At 47.9% G+C, this 16,162-nt stretch overlaps 1 protein-coding gene across 3 annotated transcripts in view; it reads right to left on the reverse strand.

Moving 5' to 3' along the window:
• Positions 1–16,162, reverse strand: part of LOC100089841 (butyrophilin subfamily 1 member A1-like) — a 61,384-nt gene that overhangs the window by 12,814 nt on the left and 32,408 nt on the right. For 2 of the 3 annotated variants that reach the window (XM_029056018.2, XM_029056019.2), the window contains exon 1: positions 780–880. The exons of the other annotated variant lie outside the window; for it this stretch is intronic. The gene's annotated coding sequence lies outside the window, so the exon portion shown is untranslated. Of the gene's footprint in view, positions 1–779; positions 881–16,162 lie in introns of those variants that run through there. 3 annotated transcript variants of the gene reach the window in all.

Below are 16,162 nucleotides of genomic sequence, written 5' to 3' on the forward strand. Positions count from 1 at the left end.
CCCTGTGCCCCTGATGTTGGTGGGTAACAAGACAATTTCACACTTTGATCTTTCTATCCCTCAGTACGACCTGCTTTTCCACAGTTCTCTCCAGGGTTCCCTTAGTCATGTGGGGCTGAGGTCAACAGTGTGGTCCGTGCATGCTTCCTCATTCATCTCAGCTCTCCACACCCATGTTACCTCCCCAACCCAGCACTGCCTTCTGAAGTCTGCAGGTGGAAATAGAGGGGCAGGGGGATGATGGACCCCAGCCCCTCTCCACAGCCTCTTTCTTCTGACTGTTCCCTCCCCAGTGGCCCTGCTGTCTCCCCAGACAACTCGCCCTCCCCCAGCAGGATGGGGAGGAAGCCGGGGTGGGCGGTGGGTCAACCTGGGTTCTCTGCTTCATCTGCCTCCTGCTTCACCGAGCACAGCGTGAGGACTTCTGTCGGGTAAAAGAAGGACCAGCCCTCCCTATTCAGGGGTCAGAAGAATTACGTGTAGGGGGCTACCAGAACAATCCAAGGATTGGAGTGAATGGGTATGGGAGGGGAGACCCTGTTCATTCCAGGGAGTTTAGGGTGTTCAGTCTTTCCCTTCCGCCCCCTTCCTGAGGGCACCCCCAACCCCAGCCACCCCTACTTCTGCTTGTTCTGGGAGAGGTGCAGCCCTCAGGGCATCATCCACCCACCCACATTGCCCTCTACATCCTGTGCATACCCCTACCCCTCCTTCTCTGTCCAGAAGAATTTCCCCAAAATTCAGGTCCCTTCCCAAGAGCAGGGTCCCCTCAGACTCACCAGCCCGACTCCTCTCTGGGCTGTCACAGCCGGTAGCCCCAGCAGCAGGGCAGATTCTCCATGGTTTGATGGCAGCCAGGATCACCTCCCCAAGAACTGAAGTTCCTTGTGCAGCATCAATTGCAAGAATTGACTCGTATGGCTACCACTGTCCAATAGAAAAGCGGCATTTGAATGTCTCATCAGTCACTGAGCAGAACTCACCGACAAAGTTAAGAAAATGAAAGGGAAACTGATAAAAAGGAAATACAGTTTGTTTAATGAGTTTGGATGTCAGTTAGGCTGCCCTGTTGCCCTATGACCTCCAGAGAGGAGTCTCCTGGTGCAGGCAGAATTCCACAAACTCTCCAGGGCTTTACTTTCTGGAAAAAGGAAATCCACGTTTGGTGCCAAACAGTCACACATTCCTGGGAGTGGTTTTTTTTGTATCTCTTAAGTGCCAATATTGTCTCCCCTTCTAACTAGAAACTCCTTGTGGGTAGCCGTCGTGCCTACCAACTCTGTTAGATGGTACTCCCCTATGTACTTGTACAGTGCTCGGAAACACAGTAAGCACTTAGTAAATTTAACTGGTCAGTTGACAGACGGAAGGGAGGTAGTCGAGGAGGAATTGGAAAAGAATAAGGGAAGTTCAGGTTTGGTCTGTAGGAATGATTATGATTCAGTCTTGTTAATTTCTCCTTCTGAGATTCTGGGATGGAGTAGTAATAGAATTACATTGAATTTTTATTGCACTTTCATTTTTACATCATGGATCTCAATCATAATAATTGTGAAATTTGTTAAGTTCTTACTATGTGCCAAGCACTGTACTGATCACTGGAGTCGATACAAGCTAATCAAACTGTTGGACACAGTCCCTTTTTGTAGCCTTGTAGAGTGCCTGGCATTTAGTTAAGTGCTTAACAAATATGATTATTATTATTCTTATTGCTACTACTATTAATAATAATCTGATCACTTATATTACCCCACTTTGATTGCTGTATCAGCCTCCTTTGCTGACCTCCCAGCCTCCTGTCTCTCCCTACTCCAGTCCACACTTTACTCAGCTGCCCGGATCATTTTTTTACAAAAACTTCAGGACATGTTCCCCCACTCCTCAAGAACCTCAAGTAAGTGCTCAGTAAATAGGATTGACTGACTGACATTCCAGAGCGTTTGGGATGTTCTATATTCCCCCTCCAATCCCTTCCTGTGGGCACCCCCAACCCACTCCTCCAGTGGTTATCCATCCACTCCCATATCAAACAGAAAATCCTCACCATCTGCTTTAGAAAACTCAATTATGCTGCCCCTTCCTACCTCACCTTGATAATCTCCTACTACAACCCAGCCTACACACATCCCTCCTTTAATACTAACTTCTTACTGTACCTCGATTTCTTCTATCTCACCACCACCATCTTGCCCACATCTTACCTCTGGTCTGGAATGCCCTCCCTCTTCATATCCAACAGACAATTACTCTCCCCCACTTCAAAGCCTTACTGAACACATATCTCATCCAAAAGGCCTTCCCTGACTAAGCCATCTTTTCCTTATCTTCACTTCCCTTCTGTGTCACCCTGACATGCTCCCCTTATTCATCCTCCCTCCCAGCCCCAAAGCATATATGTACATATTTGTAGTTTATACTAATGTCTGTCTCCCCCTCTAGACTCCAAGCTCTTTGTGGTCAGGGAATATTTCTGTTACTGTATTCCCCCAAGTGCTTAGTAAAGTACTCTACACACAGTAAGTCCTCAATAAATATGATTGACTGATATTCCAGGGAGTTTGGGATATTCATATTTCCCCTCCAATCCCTTCTTGTGGGCACCCCCTCCCCAGCCAATCCTTCCTCTAGCTGTTCTGAGGGAGGGGCCACCTTCATAACATCTCCCAACCCTTATGCCCCATGGCCCTCTGTATCCTGTACTCAGACCTACTCCTATCCAATTTCCAGGATAATTTCCTCAGAATTCAGCTCCCACCCTTGAGAGCAGGGTCCCCCCCGAACTCACCAGCCCGACTTCTCCCTGGGTCATCAGAGCCAGCAGCCCTGACAGAAGGGCAGATTCTCCATTATTTGGTGGTTGGTCAGGCTCATCTCACCAGAACCTGAAGTTCCTTCTCCAGGATCAGTTCCAACACTTGAGGTTTAAGGACACCACCCACTGAAAAAAGGCGGTATTTGAACGTCTTATCAATCACTGGTAGAACTCACTGGAGGCAGTTGGAAGAGTGAGAGGGAAATCAATGAACAGAAATTGCTCAAAATTGAATAGAGTATATTAAATTATATACTCTAGTAATAATGATGGTATTTGTTAAGCGCTTGCTATGTGCCAAGCACTGTTCTAAGCACTGCAGTAGATACAAGGTAATCAGGTTGTCCCACATGGGGCTCACAGTTTTAATCCCTATTTTAAAGAGGAGGTAACTGAGGCACAGACAAGTTAAGTGACTTGCCCAAAGTCACACAACTGATGAGTGACGGGGTTGGGATTAGAACCCATGTTATCTGACTCCCAGGCCCATGCTCTTTCCACTAAGCCATGCTTCTTCTCTATACTCTGAGCCCCATGTGGGAAAAGGACTGTGTCCAACCTGATTAGGTTGCATCTACCCCAGTTTTTAGAACAGTGCTTGGTATACAGTAAGCTCTTAAGTACCATACCATTCAATAAATTATGAACAATATCAATCCATTAATAAATGGTGTTAATGAAAGATTAACCTGGGCAGCATACTGTGCTAAGTGCTGGGAAATGCACAATAGTATTGATAGACATTATCTCTGTCCTCAAAGAAATTACATTTTAGTGGGGAGAAAGACACTTAACCTCCAGGTTCCGGGAAGTTAGAAAGTTGTTGGTGCCAGTGTGCTGAACTGATAGTTTGGAGGATATGAACTGGGGAGAAGAAAAATTAATCGGAGAAAAACTCCTGGAGGAAGTGTGATTTCAGAAGGTCCTCTTTCCCGATCTCCATCCACAGACTGGGGAAGAATGGAAGGGCCTCGTTCCTTGTTTGAATTTCTGGCTTCTTCTCCCTGATTCCACCCCTGCTATGCTTGGCCAGTTCCTGTCAATGCAGAATCCACATGGAATCAAGGTGAGTCTGCTTTTCCTCCATCACCCCTGGGCTGGTGCTACATTGGTCAGGGCTTTCCCCATGGAATGCTCCATTTCAGGGGGCATTACCAATCTCCTATGGAAATCTCTGTTCCCTTCTCCTGGCTCAGGAGAGCGTTCTAGATGGAGCCGGACATGATCCCCACAGCGCCTTCTCAGATGATCACAGACATCACCACACCAAACAGGCCAACTCTGATTTAGGGTCAGAACCTGGATGGACTGTCTCTCCCCTGGCATCTGAGCACCACACCTTAGGCTCCAAGGACCATCTGGCCAACATGTATCCCAGCTGGATCCCTCTGTCTTTGTGCTCCTCCAGGCAGGTTCCAGAGAAGGAGCCCATGACTTGGGAGGGAGAGATCTGCCTGAATCAAAAGTTATCCATACCTCGTACAAGTATAAAGCTTAGATTGCAGGATGCATAAAAGGATGGTTTATTTTGCCTCTAAGTGCCAATCAGTCAATCAATCTATCTATCAATTGTATTTACTGAGCACTTACTGTGTGGAGAGCACTGTACTAAAGTATTTTTTAATGGTACTTGCTAAGTCCTTACTATGTGCCAGGCACTTTACTAAGCACTGGGGTAGATACCAGATAATAATTAATAATTATGGTGCTTGTTAGCACTCCCTATATGTGAGGCACTGTTCTAGGCTCTGGGTGGGATACAATCATATCGGGTTGGCCTCCAATATGGGTCACAGCCTCAACTCCCATTTTAAAGGTGAGGTAACTAAGGCACAGGGAAATTAAGTGTCTTACCCAAGGTCACACAACAGGCCAGTGATGGAGCCAGGATTAGAACTCAAGACATTCAGACTCCCAGGCCCAAGTTCTATACTATATGCCACTTGTCAGCTGTGTGACTGTGGGCAAGTTACTTAACGTCTCTCTGCCTCAGTTACCTCCTCTGTAATATGGTGATCGAGACTGTGAGCCTCACGTAGGACAACCTGATTACCCTGTATCTTCCCCAGCGCTTAGAACAGTGCCCTGCACATAGTAAGCGCTTAACAAATACCAACATATCATATTATATACACTATGCCATACTGCTCCTGTATCATCAGTTTAGATACAACCTATGTTCCACATGGGGATCCCAGTCTTAATCCCCATTTTACAGATGAGGTAACTGAGGCACAGGGAAGCTAGAACCCAGCTCTTCTGACTCTCAGACCCGTGCTCTATCCATCAGTGCATGCTGCTTCTCACATGGGAGATTACAACAGTAGAACAGACACATTCCCTGCCCTCAGTGAGCAGTCAGTCTAGAGGGGGAGACAGACATTAATATAAATAAATAAATTACAGATATTGACATAAGTGTTGAGGGACTGGTGGGGAGGTGCGGTGAATAAAGGGAGCCAGTCAGGGTGACACAGAAGGGAGAGGGGGAAAAGGAAATGAGGGCTTAGTCAGGGGAGGTCTCTTGGAGGAAATCTGCCTTGAGTAAGGTTTTGGAGCTAGGGAGACGAACTGTCTGTCAGATATGAAGAGGGAAGACTTTCCAGGCCAGAGGCAGGACATTGGCGAGAGGTTGGCCACAAGAAAGATGAGTTTGAGGTAGAGTGAGTAGCTTGGCATTAGGGGAGTGCAGTGTGCCAATGATCTAACTTTGGAGAGTTAGAGTATTTCAAAGGGATCAAGAGTAACAAGTCTGAATTCTATTTGTAAATGTCTAAATTTTATTTGTCCACAAAGCAGAATTATCATTTCATCCCAGATGGGCTGAGGGAGCCCCACAAACACTCCACCCCTGATCCACTCCCAGGTCTTCTCCTGCTCTACCCCAGGCTCTCTTTAAAATTCTCATCTCTCCTCGATGAGTCTGTCAGATATTTTTTACATCTTCCTCCATTTGTCTTCCCTATTGCAACCCCAAATCCACTCCCTAATTCACAAGGACTTCCCCCACTACGAATTCTGGAGTCGAGGGGAGTTCTGAGGACTGAATCTGCCTCCTTCCTCCACTTCAATATCACGGGATGCAAGCCTAACCACCTTACAGACAGAGCTTCCACCGAGAACCATTAGTAGGGTTAAAGACAACTTGGTAGCCCAAGAGGATTCCAAATATTTTTATAGTATTTGTTAAGTGTTTACTATGGTGGCAGGAAATCACTAAGCCTAGGAGTAGAGAGAAAATAATCAGCTTGGACACTGTCCATATTCCACATGGGGCCCACAGTTTTAAATCCCATTTTACAGATAACTGAGGCACAGAAAAGTGAAGTGACCTGCCCAAGGTCTCACAGAAGGTAAGTGGTGCAGCAGGAATTAGAACCCAGATCCCCTGGGAGCTCAACCTGATCATCTCAAGCTTCTCTGTGAATACATGGATGAGAACATCAGCCGACCATCTAGGGTGGAGAGAGATGGTTATGACCCACAAGTGGGATAGGGACTGTGTCAAACTTGATTGGATTTGCTCCAGCACTTATAACAGTGCTTTTTCTTTTTTTTTTTTTTTAAAAAAAAGGATATTTGTTAAGCACTTACTATATGCCAGAACCTGTACCAAACTAATCAGGATGGACACCATCTATGTCCCACATGGGGTTCACATCTTAATCCCCATTTTATAGATGAGATTACTGAGGCATAGGGAATTTATGTGGTTTGCCCAAAGTCACACAGCAGTGGCAAAGCTATGAGTAGAACCCAGACCCTTCTAACCCCCAACCCCATGCCACTAGAATATTCTGCCTATAGGTACTTGGTACCTAGGAAGCGCTTAATGAATACCACGTTTTTCCATATTATTATTTTATTATTATTACTATTATCATTATTGTGTTAGGTTTGTGAGCAACTGTGGTTCCCTAGTCACCAGCTTCCAGAAACTCTCAACACTGGGGTCATGTTTGTCTGATCTCTGTCTTCTTCCTTCCACACTGGATCTGTCACATTTTTTTTTAAAATGGTATTTGTTATGTACTTTCCATGTGCCAGGCACTGCACTAAGTGCTGGGATAGATTTCTCCCTTAATTCAGCCCCACCCCCCACCCCCCGATGCCAGTTCCATAGCATTTATGTACATATCTATAATTCATTTATTTATATTACATCTGTCTTCCCCTCTAGATTGTAAGCTAGTTGGGTGCAGGGTGTGTGTCGGGTTATATAGTTATAATGTAGTCCCCCAAACAGTAAGTACAGTGCTCTGCACACAGTTACCACTCAATAAATACGATGGACTTACTGACAGACTGAAACTCCAAGCTGTCTCACCGCCATGAGCGGAGGAGTGGGGAGAATTGGAGTCTCCAACTACTGTGGCGGTGGAAGCAAGCTGCCTCAGTACCCTCCGAGTTCAGGGTCCTATGGAGGTGAACTGCCCCTCTGCCCTCCGAGTTCAGGGTCTAGTGGAGGTGGCAGCAGCAGGAGGGGCAGGGGCACTTGGGTTACCCCCACTGATGCACCAGAGTCGCAGCATACGCTTTACTGCCCCCAGCGAGGGCAATCTCCGAGCACCAGGAGCAGCAGCAGACAGACGCCCCGAGTCTGGGCCTGCCCTGAGGGAGCAGCAGAGGAGCCAGGGACACGAGAAGCTGCAACCCTGGGAGGAGACAGAAAGCTACAGGGGTCAGAGGGCAGGGGCCGGGTGGCTCCCTAAGGGGCAGGAGGGACCCCAGGGCTGGGCTGGGAGGGGAGCAATGGGGCACCAGTCTCGTTCCAAGCGGCTGAGGCTGATCCCACCGTTAGGGGAGGGGTCACTGAGGTGTCTTGAGAGGGGGCAGGGACTGGGTCTCCTCCAGCCCCATCAGCACAGGCAGGTCAGGGGGATTGGATCACTAGACCAAAGGTAGAAGAAAGGCCAGAGGGTCCCCGAGAAGGCAGCGCGGGGGAAAGTGTAGATGTGGGATCCGTTGGTGCCACTGTAGAAGGAGACATCTCCGGCCTCGGCCTCGTAGTCCAGGTAAACCACCACCTGGCGGGGGCAGGGGGTCAGGAGGAGATGGGGACGGGCTGAAGTGTGGGCCCAGTATCGATCTTCAATTTTCTCTACGGTCCAGAGTCCATCCACAGGGGATGCTGAGATCCACCATTTTCTCCTCACATTTTCCCTACAAACCCCCAGATACCAGCTTCTTTTCTCCCCGACCTCCACCTCCCAGCAGTGTCTCCCGGAGGTGAAGCGCTCGCGGCCCAGCACACAGAAATCATGACTGAATCTCCTCGGGTTGTCGGGCAGGTCCTGCCTCGTGTCTCCCAGTGTCACCTGTTTCCAATTCTCGGATAGGACCAGTTGGGGATGCGCTGTGTCGGGATGGAGAGTGACATTGGCTGTGGACAGAGTGTGTGGGTGAGCGCTGGGGGCTCAGGGAAGAGGAGACCCCGGGACCGGGGCGGGTCAGGCCAGGCCGGAGCCCGGGAGCGGCCCCACTGCCAACAACAGGAGGGCTGCCCGGTGGGGGTGGCGGGGACAGAGGAGCACCCAAGGGAGATAGAAGGGAGCGGACTCCCTAGGCCGAGCCGCACCGTTCTGGGCAGGGCCGTGTGGGGACTGCTCCAGAGCTGGGGCCCCTGCCCCAAGGGACCCCCCACCCCAGGCACTGCCGCGCTCACAAAGGACTCACCTAGAGGCTCGGACACGGTCCTGAGTCCGGGCCTCAGGGTGGGAGCCGAGGAGGGCCAGGACCTCCGCAGTGGGAGGGAGTAGAAATCACAGAACCTGTTAGGGTCACTTAATGGGGCGTAACTCTACCAGTGTCTGCCCTGCAAAGGGAACAGAGAGAGGAGACGTCACCAGGTTGATGGAGAGGATACGAACATCAACGTAAGAAAATGACAGAAATGGAAGAAACACAGAACTTACTGAGTTCCAACAGGAGTTTCTCTGGAAATGAACAGAAATAGGTCAGGGACCCTCCAGAATGGGAAAACTGGGCGTGGGCTATCCGGGGTTGAAATGGAGTTGGAGGGGTTAGTTTCTGGGACATGTGGCAGGGGACTGGCCCCACAGAAAGAATCCCCACTCTCCAAGGAATGATCCGTGGATCGGGAATGGGGATCATTGTCCCCGGAATGATCGTTGTTGATTGTGACCAGTCGGGATTTCCCAGAGCTCAGGTCTCCCCGCCCCGCTCGGATTGCAGCTGCTCTGGGGGGACTGAGGTTGCGAGCAGAAAATGCAAGGGGAGAGGTTATTTCCGGTCTGTACTACATTACTGGAGTAGAGGTCTCTACTCCCTATTGTCTCCCCACCTCCAGGAGTGACCATTGGCACGGACCCAGGGTCAGTAGGACCTTTCTCTGGTGGATACAGAATGTCAAGTTATGGGTTGTGTGTGTGAGGTTGGGGACCTCAACTGTATATATTTTCGTTACCCTATTTATTTTGTTAATGAATTGTACATGTTCTTCCCCTTGACTCTATTTATTGCCATTGTTCTTGTCTGTCCGTCTCCCCCGATTAGACTGTAAGCCCGTCAAACGGCAGGGACTGTCTCTATCTGTTGCCGACTTGTTCATCCCAAGCGCTTAGTACAGTGCTCTGCACATAGTAAGCGCTCAATAAATACTATTGAATGAATGAATGAATGAATGAATGACCTGTCTTTCCCGGGAATCTGGGAGCTCTGACCTCTGATCTGTCTTTCCCTTCCTCATCTAGCCTCCTGCCTTTCCCTGCAGTAATGGGGATGTCACAGGAATATTCTCTCTCCTTTACCTTTGTCCCTGAGCTGTTTCCAGTTGAGAAAAAGACCCCCAGCGATAAGCAGTCCCAGCACAGGGAGAGTCACACCCAGGGTCACCATCAAGACAGAGCTGTCGGGAAGAGGGGAGCTGAAATAGAATTCCCAAAATTATCATCAGAGGCAAACATGGGACAATTCCAGCCATTTCCCAGGGTCTGGGGGACTCACCGGGACCTGAAGTTCCTTTTGCAGGATCATTTCCAGGACTTGAACCTGGTGGGCTCCACCCTCCAATAGAAAGGCGACATGTGAATGTCTTATCGATCACTGACAGGACTTGCCAGAGGCAGTTGGAAGAGTTTACTCTGTGCCAGGCCAGGTACTAAGACCTGCGGTTGATAGAGAAAATCAGGTCAGACCCAGGCCATGACCCACATAAGGCTCACAGTCTTAATCCCCATTTTACAGATGAGGTAACTGAGCCACGGAGAAGTTAAGTGACTTGCCCAACGTCACCCAGCAGACAAGTGGTGGAGCTGGGATTAGAACCCAGATCCTTCTGACTCGCAGGCCTGTGTTCCATTCCACTAGGCCACACTGGTTCTTACTACGTGCCGAGCACTGTACTAACCACCGGGGAGGATAGAAGATTATCAGGCCGTACCCAGTCCCTGTTCCACTTGGGACTCACAGTCCAGGCAGGGAGGGGAGAATCCAAAATTGGGATTTCATTAATTAGTTTGTGTCTGACTCTCCCACTAAAATGTACACTCCCTGAGGGCAGGGCTCATGTCTACGAACATTACTGTACATTCACAAGTCTTTAGGTCAGTGCTCTGCACACAGTAGGTGCTCAATCAATACTATTAATTGTCTGATTGATTGATTCCCAGGAATGACTCTACCCACTCCCCCCTGCTCCAGGGGACACACGAGGCCACACTGTTTCTTCACTCCCTGGGAACCAGAGCCCCCACATAGGGCTGGAAAATATTTAATGAATTAATTAATTCATTCATTCAATCGTATTTATTGAGTGCTTATGTGTGCAAAGCACCGTACTAAGTGCTTGGAAAGTACAATTTGGCAACAGATAAAAAAGCACTGGCAATGTACACATTAAATTCTAATAAGCAATTTCATCAATCAATCAATCATATTAATTGAGCGCTTAATGTGCCAAGCACTCAACTACACACTTAGGAGAGTTCAATGTAACATAGTTGGTAGACACTTTCCCTGACCATGATGAAGCACTTTGTACAGTGCTCTGCACACAGTAAGCGCTCAATAAATACAGTTGAATGAATGAATGAATGAATGGATGAATGTGGTATGTGGTCCAGAATGGGGACACCTTTGAAAGAAAGCTCTGCTGATTTTTGAGCCCAAAAATTTGGCCAAAAAAATAAACTTATCCTAAACCAGTTTTGATTAACATATTACAAATAAACCTTGAGGCACAAATGGGCTGACGTAGCCCATCTACCTGCAACGCAGCAATGCAACATGCAGAGTGATAACTCAAGTTGTTATTATTTTGGCAAATGCAGTAATATGCACACTGATTTTCTCAGACCATATTTTACTATTACTTGTATATTTAAATTCGGTTTTCATTTATTGAGCAGAGCCCCTATGGTGTACAGAGCTTTGTTCTAAGTGCTTGGAAAACATAAAATAGAAGTAAAAGATGTGGTCCTTCTCCCCAAGGAGCATAAAATCTAATAATGACCCAAGAGCAATTCCTGCTGATATTTTGTTTAATTCTAGGATTTCTCAGTGCTTGGACAAAATTCAGCTCTTGAGTTTGGCCTGATCTCATAACAGAATGTAGGCTAAATCTCTGAAAGGAAAGACAATAAACTTTCTGATTTTCAATTCTGCCTTTAATTTAAATATCCACTGAATGGAATTGGTACCAACTCACTGTTAATTCCCCGTCATCGCCTTATCACTGAAACATGGATCGATCTCCCATCTGTGTGTTGGATCATTTAAGAGTCCAGTTACATAATGGGGGAGGGCTGAGAATGAGAGCTATTGCTAGGAGAGCAGCAGCAGCCAAAGCGGCATGGCATAGTGGATAGAGCACAGACCTGGGACTCAGAAGGACAAGCGTTCTAATTACGGCTTCACCACATAACTGTTGTGACCTTGGGCAAGTCACTTAACTACTCTGAGCCTCAGTTGCCTCATCTGTAAATTGGGGGTTGAGTTTCTGAGCCCCACATGGGACAGGTGCAGAGTCCAACCCGATTTGCTTGAATCCACCCAAGCGATTAGTACGGTACCTGGAAGATAGTAAGTGCTTAACAAATACCACAGTTTTAATTATTATTATTATTCACTTCTTTGGGCCTCAGTTACCTCATCTGTTAAATGGTGATCAAGATCATGAGTCCCACATGGGACAGGGCCTGTGTCCAAACCCGATTTGGTTGAATCCACCGCAGCCCTCAGTACAGTGCCTGGCACACAGTATGCTTTTAACAAATACCACAGTTATTATTATCACTTTTATCCCCATTTTACAGAGGAGATCACTGAGGCACAGAAAGGTGAAGTGGCCTGCCCAAGGTCACACAGCAGACATATGGCTGAGTCTGGATTAGAACCCAGGTCCCTCTGACTCCCTAGCCCACGCTTTAACCACTAAGCCAGGTGGCTTCTCTAATGGTGATATTTCCTAAGCCCGTATTATGTGCCAAGAACTGTACTAAACGCTGGGGTAGATGCGAGATAATTGGGTAGGACAGAGTCCCTGTCCTACATTGGGCTCCCCGTCTCATTCCAATTTTACAGATGTATTAACTGAGGTACAAAGAAGTAAAATGACTTGCCCAAGGTCACACAGCAGACAAGTGGGGGAGCAGAGATTAGAACTCAGGTCCTTCTGATTCCCAGGCCCATACTCTTTGCACTAGGCCATGCCACTTCTCTACTTAGACTGAGCCCTGTGTGGATTAGGGACCGTGTCCAGCCTGATCAACTTGTATCTAATCCAGCGTTCAGAACAGTGCTTGGCACACAATAAGCGCTCAATGAGTACCAAAATCATTATTATTATACAAGATAATCAGGATGGACACATTCTGGAATGGTGACAATCGTCCTTGAAATCTTCAGGAAGAGCCAGTTGGTTATCAATCAATCAAGCAATTAATGGTATTTACTGAGTGCTTTCTGTGTATAGAGCAATGTACTAAGTACTTCAGGGAATATTCATTCAATAGTATTTATTGAGCGCTTACTATGTGCAGAGCACTGTACTAAGTGCTTGGAATGTGCAAATCAGTAACAGATAGAGACAGTCCCTTGCCCTTTGACTGGCTTACAGTCTAATCGGGGGAGACAGACAAGAACAATGGCACTAAATAGAATCAAGGAGAAGAACATATTAAAACAATAGCAAATAGAATCAAGGTGATGTACATCTCATTAACAAAATAAATAGGGTAATGAAGATATATACAGTTGAGCGGACGAGTACAGTGCTGAGGGGATGGGATGGGAGAGGGGGAGGAGCAGAGGGAAAGGGGGGAGAAGAGGGTTTAGAGAAGAGGGAGAGGTGGGCGGGGGGGTAGAGGGAGCAGAGGAAAAAGGGGAGCTCAGTCTGGGAAGGCCTCTTGGAGGAAGTGAACTTAAGTAGGGTTTTGAAGAGGGGAAGAGAATTAGTTTGGTGGAGGTGAAGAGGGAGGGCATTCTGGGACCGCGGGAGAACGTGGCCCAGGGGTCGACGGCGGAATAGGCGAGAACAGGGGACGGTGAGGTGGTGGGCGGCAGAGGAGCGGAGCGTGTGGGGTGGGCAGTGGAAAGAGATAAGGGAGGAGAGGTAGGAGGGGGCAAGGTGATGGAGAGCCTTGAAGCCTCGAGTGAGAAGTTTTTGTTTTGTGCGGAGGTTGATAGGCAACCACTGGAGGTGTTTAAGAAGGGCAGTGACAGGCCCAGAGCGTTTCTGCAGGAAGATGAGCCTGGAAGCGGAGTGAAGAATAGACTGGAGCAGGGAGAGAGAGGAGGAAGGGAGATCAGAGAGCAGGCCGACACAGTAATCTAGCCGGGATATTACGAGAGCCTGTAGCAGTACGATAGCCATTTGGGTGGAGAGGAAAGGGCGGATATTGGCGATATTATAAAGGTGAGACCGGCAGGTTTTGATAACGGATTGGATGTGTGGGGTGAACGAGAGAGCCGAGTCAAAGATGACACCAAGATTGCGGTCCTGAGAGACGGGAAAGATGGTCGTACCATCCACGGTGATAGGGAAGTCAGGAAGCGGACAGGGCTTGGGAGGGAAGATGAGGAGCTCAGTTTGGGTCATATTGAGTTTTAGGTGGTGGGCAGATATCCAGGTAGAGACATCTTCGAGGCAGGAGGAGATACGAGCCTGAAGGGAGGGGGAGAGGACAGGGGCAGAGATGTAGATCTGTGTGTCATCTGCATAGAAGTGATAGTTGAAGCCAGGAGAGCGAATGAGTTCATCGAGGGAGTGAGTGTATATGGAGAACAGAAGAGGGCCAAGAACTGACACTTGAGAGTCAGGGCTCATGAGTTCGAATCCCAGCTCTGCCACTTGTCGGCTGTGTGACTGTGGGCAAGTCACTTAACTTCTCCGTGCCTCAGTTCCCTCATCTGTAAAATGGGGATTAAGACTGTGAGCCCCACGTGGGACAACCTGATTCCCCTATGTCTACCCCAGCGCTTAGAACAGTGCTCGGCACATAGTAAGCGTTTAACAAATACCAACATTATTATTATTAACCCCAACAGTTAGAGGATGGGAGGGGGAAGAGGAGCCTGCGAAGGAGACTGAGAATGACCGGCCAGAGAGATAAGAGGAGAACCAGGAGAGGATGGAGCCCGAGAAGCCAAGGTGAGATAAGGTATGGAGGAGGAGGGGATGGTCGACAGTGTCAAAGGTAGCTGAGAGGTCAACGAGGATTAGAATAGAGTAGGAGCCATTGGATTTGGCAAGAAGGAGGTCACGGGTGACCTTAGAGAGAGCAGTCTCGGTAGAGCGGAGGGGACGGAAGCCAGATTGGAGGGGGTCCAGGAAAGAATGGGAGTTAAGGAATTCTAAGCAGCAAGTGTAGACGACTCCTAGGATCTTGGAAAGGAAGGGTAGTAGGAAGAGAGGGCGATAGCTGGAAGGGCAAGTGGGGTCGAGCGAGGGTTTTTTTAGGATGGGGGAGACATGGGCATGTTTGAAAGCAGAGGGGAAGAAGCCATTGGAGAGTGAGTGGTTAAAGATAGAAGCTAAGGAGGGGAGGAGGACAGGGGCGATGGTTTTTATAAGGTGAGCGGGAATGGGATCTTGTATCTACCCCAGTGTTTAGAACAGTGCCTAGCACATAGGAAGCGCTTAACAAATGCCATTATTATTATTCATTATTATTGGTATTATCATCATCACTATTATCATCATTCTCATGATTATGTTGGGTTGCTGAGCAATTGTGGGCTCCTGGTCACTAGCTTCTAGATGGTGTCTTCTTGTCTGCATTCTGTCTTCTTCCTCCCACTTCAAGTCCAACACTTTGTATTTAAATTGTATTAAGTGTTTATTACTTGCCAGGCACTGTATTTAGTGCTAGGTTGGATAAAAGGTAAATGGGTTGGACATAGTCCATGTCCTACTGGGGCTCTAAGTCTTGATCCATGTTTTACAAAGGAGGTAACTGAGGCACAGAGAAGCTAAGTGACTTGTTCAAGTCACAAAACAGAGAGAGGCAGAGCCAGGATTAGAATCCTCTGATTCTCAGGCCTGTGCTTCAGAGGCCACAGCGCCACTACATCCTGCTGGTTTTTCCCTTCAAAATTTTCCAGATTCACTCCTTCCTCCCACTCTTTCAATCACCAGGTTGGGTCATGTTCCTGTCATCTCTCAGTTGCACTGATGCAACTCACTAATCTTCTTGTCCCCAGCCCCTCCCCCATCCACCACTTGACTGCTGGTTGACCTTGAGCAAGTTACTTAACTTCTCTGTGCCTCAGTTATCTCACCTGTAAAATGGGGATTAAAAGTGTGAACCCCACATGGGACAACCTGATTACCCTGTGTCTATCCAAGTGCTTAGAACAGTGCTTGGCACATGGTAAAAATTTAACAAATACCATAATTATTATTATGTAGATTTTTCTACATTCCACACTGGGAACTGTGTTCTTAAAATGAGTGATTGACTACAAATCTGAGCCTTCACTCAGCTCCTCAAAAACCTCCTGTGGTTACAGATTTCTCCAGAACAAGCAAATCTTTCTGCTCATGGGATGTAGGATTCTCCCCCAGTTCTCTCCTTTATTAGAGAGAAATTATTTGTGTTTGTCAGGCCCTTACTATGTCCCAGGCACTGTAGAAAGCGCTGGGGTAGATACAAATTAATCAGATTAGACACGGTCCATGTCCCACAGGGGGTTCACAGTCTTAAACTGCATTTACAGGTGAGGCAACTGAGTCATAGAGAAGTTGTGTCTTGCCCAAGGTCACCCAGCAGACAAATGGCAGCTCTGGGATTAGAACCCAGGTCCTCTGACCCCCGGACCCAGGCTCTTTCCACTATACCACACTGCTTACTTCTCACCTTTCTGGTATTCTCAACCACTCACGCTTGC

This window comes from Ornithorhynchus anatinus, chromosome X5, assembly GCF_004115215.2.
Source record: "Ornithorhynchus anatinus isolate Pmale09 chromosome X5, mOrnAna1.pri.v4, whole genome shotgun sequence".
Taxonomy (NCBI): domain Eukaryota; kingdom Metazoa; phylum Chordata; class Mammalia; order Monotremata; family Ornithorhynchidae; genus Ornithorhynchus; species Ornithorhynchus anatinus.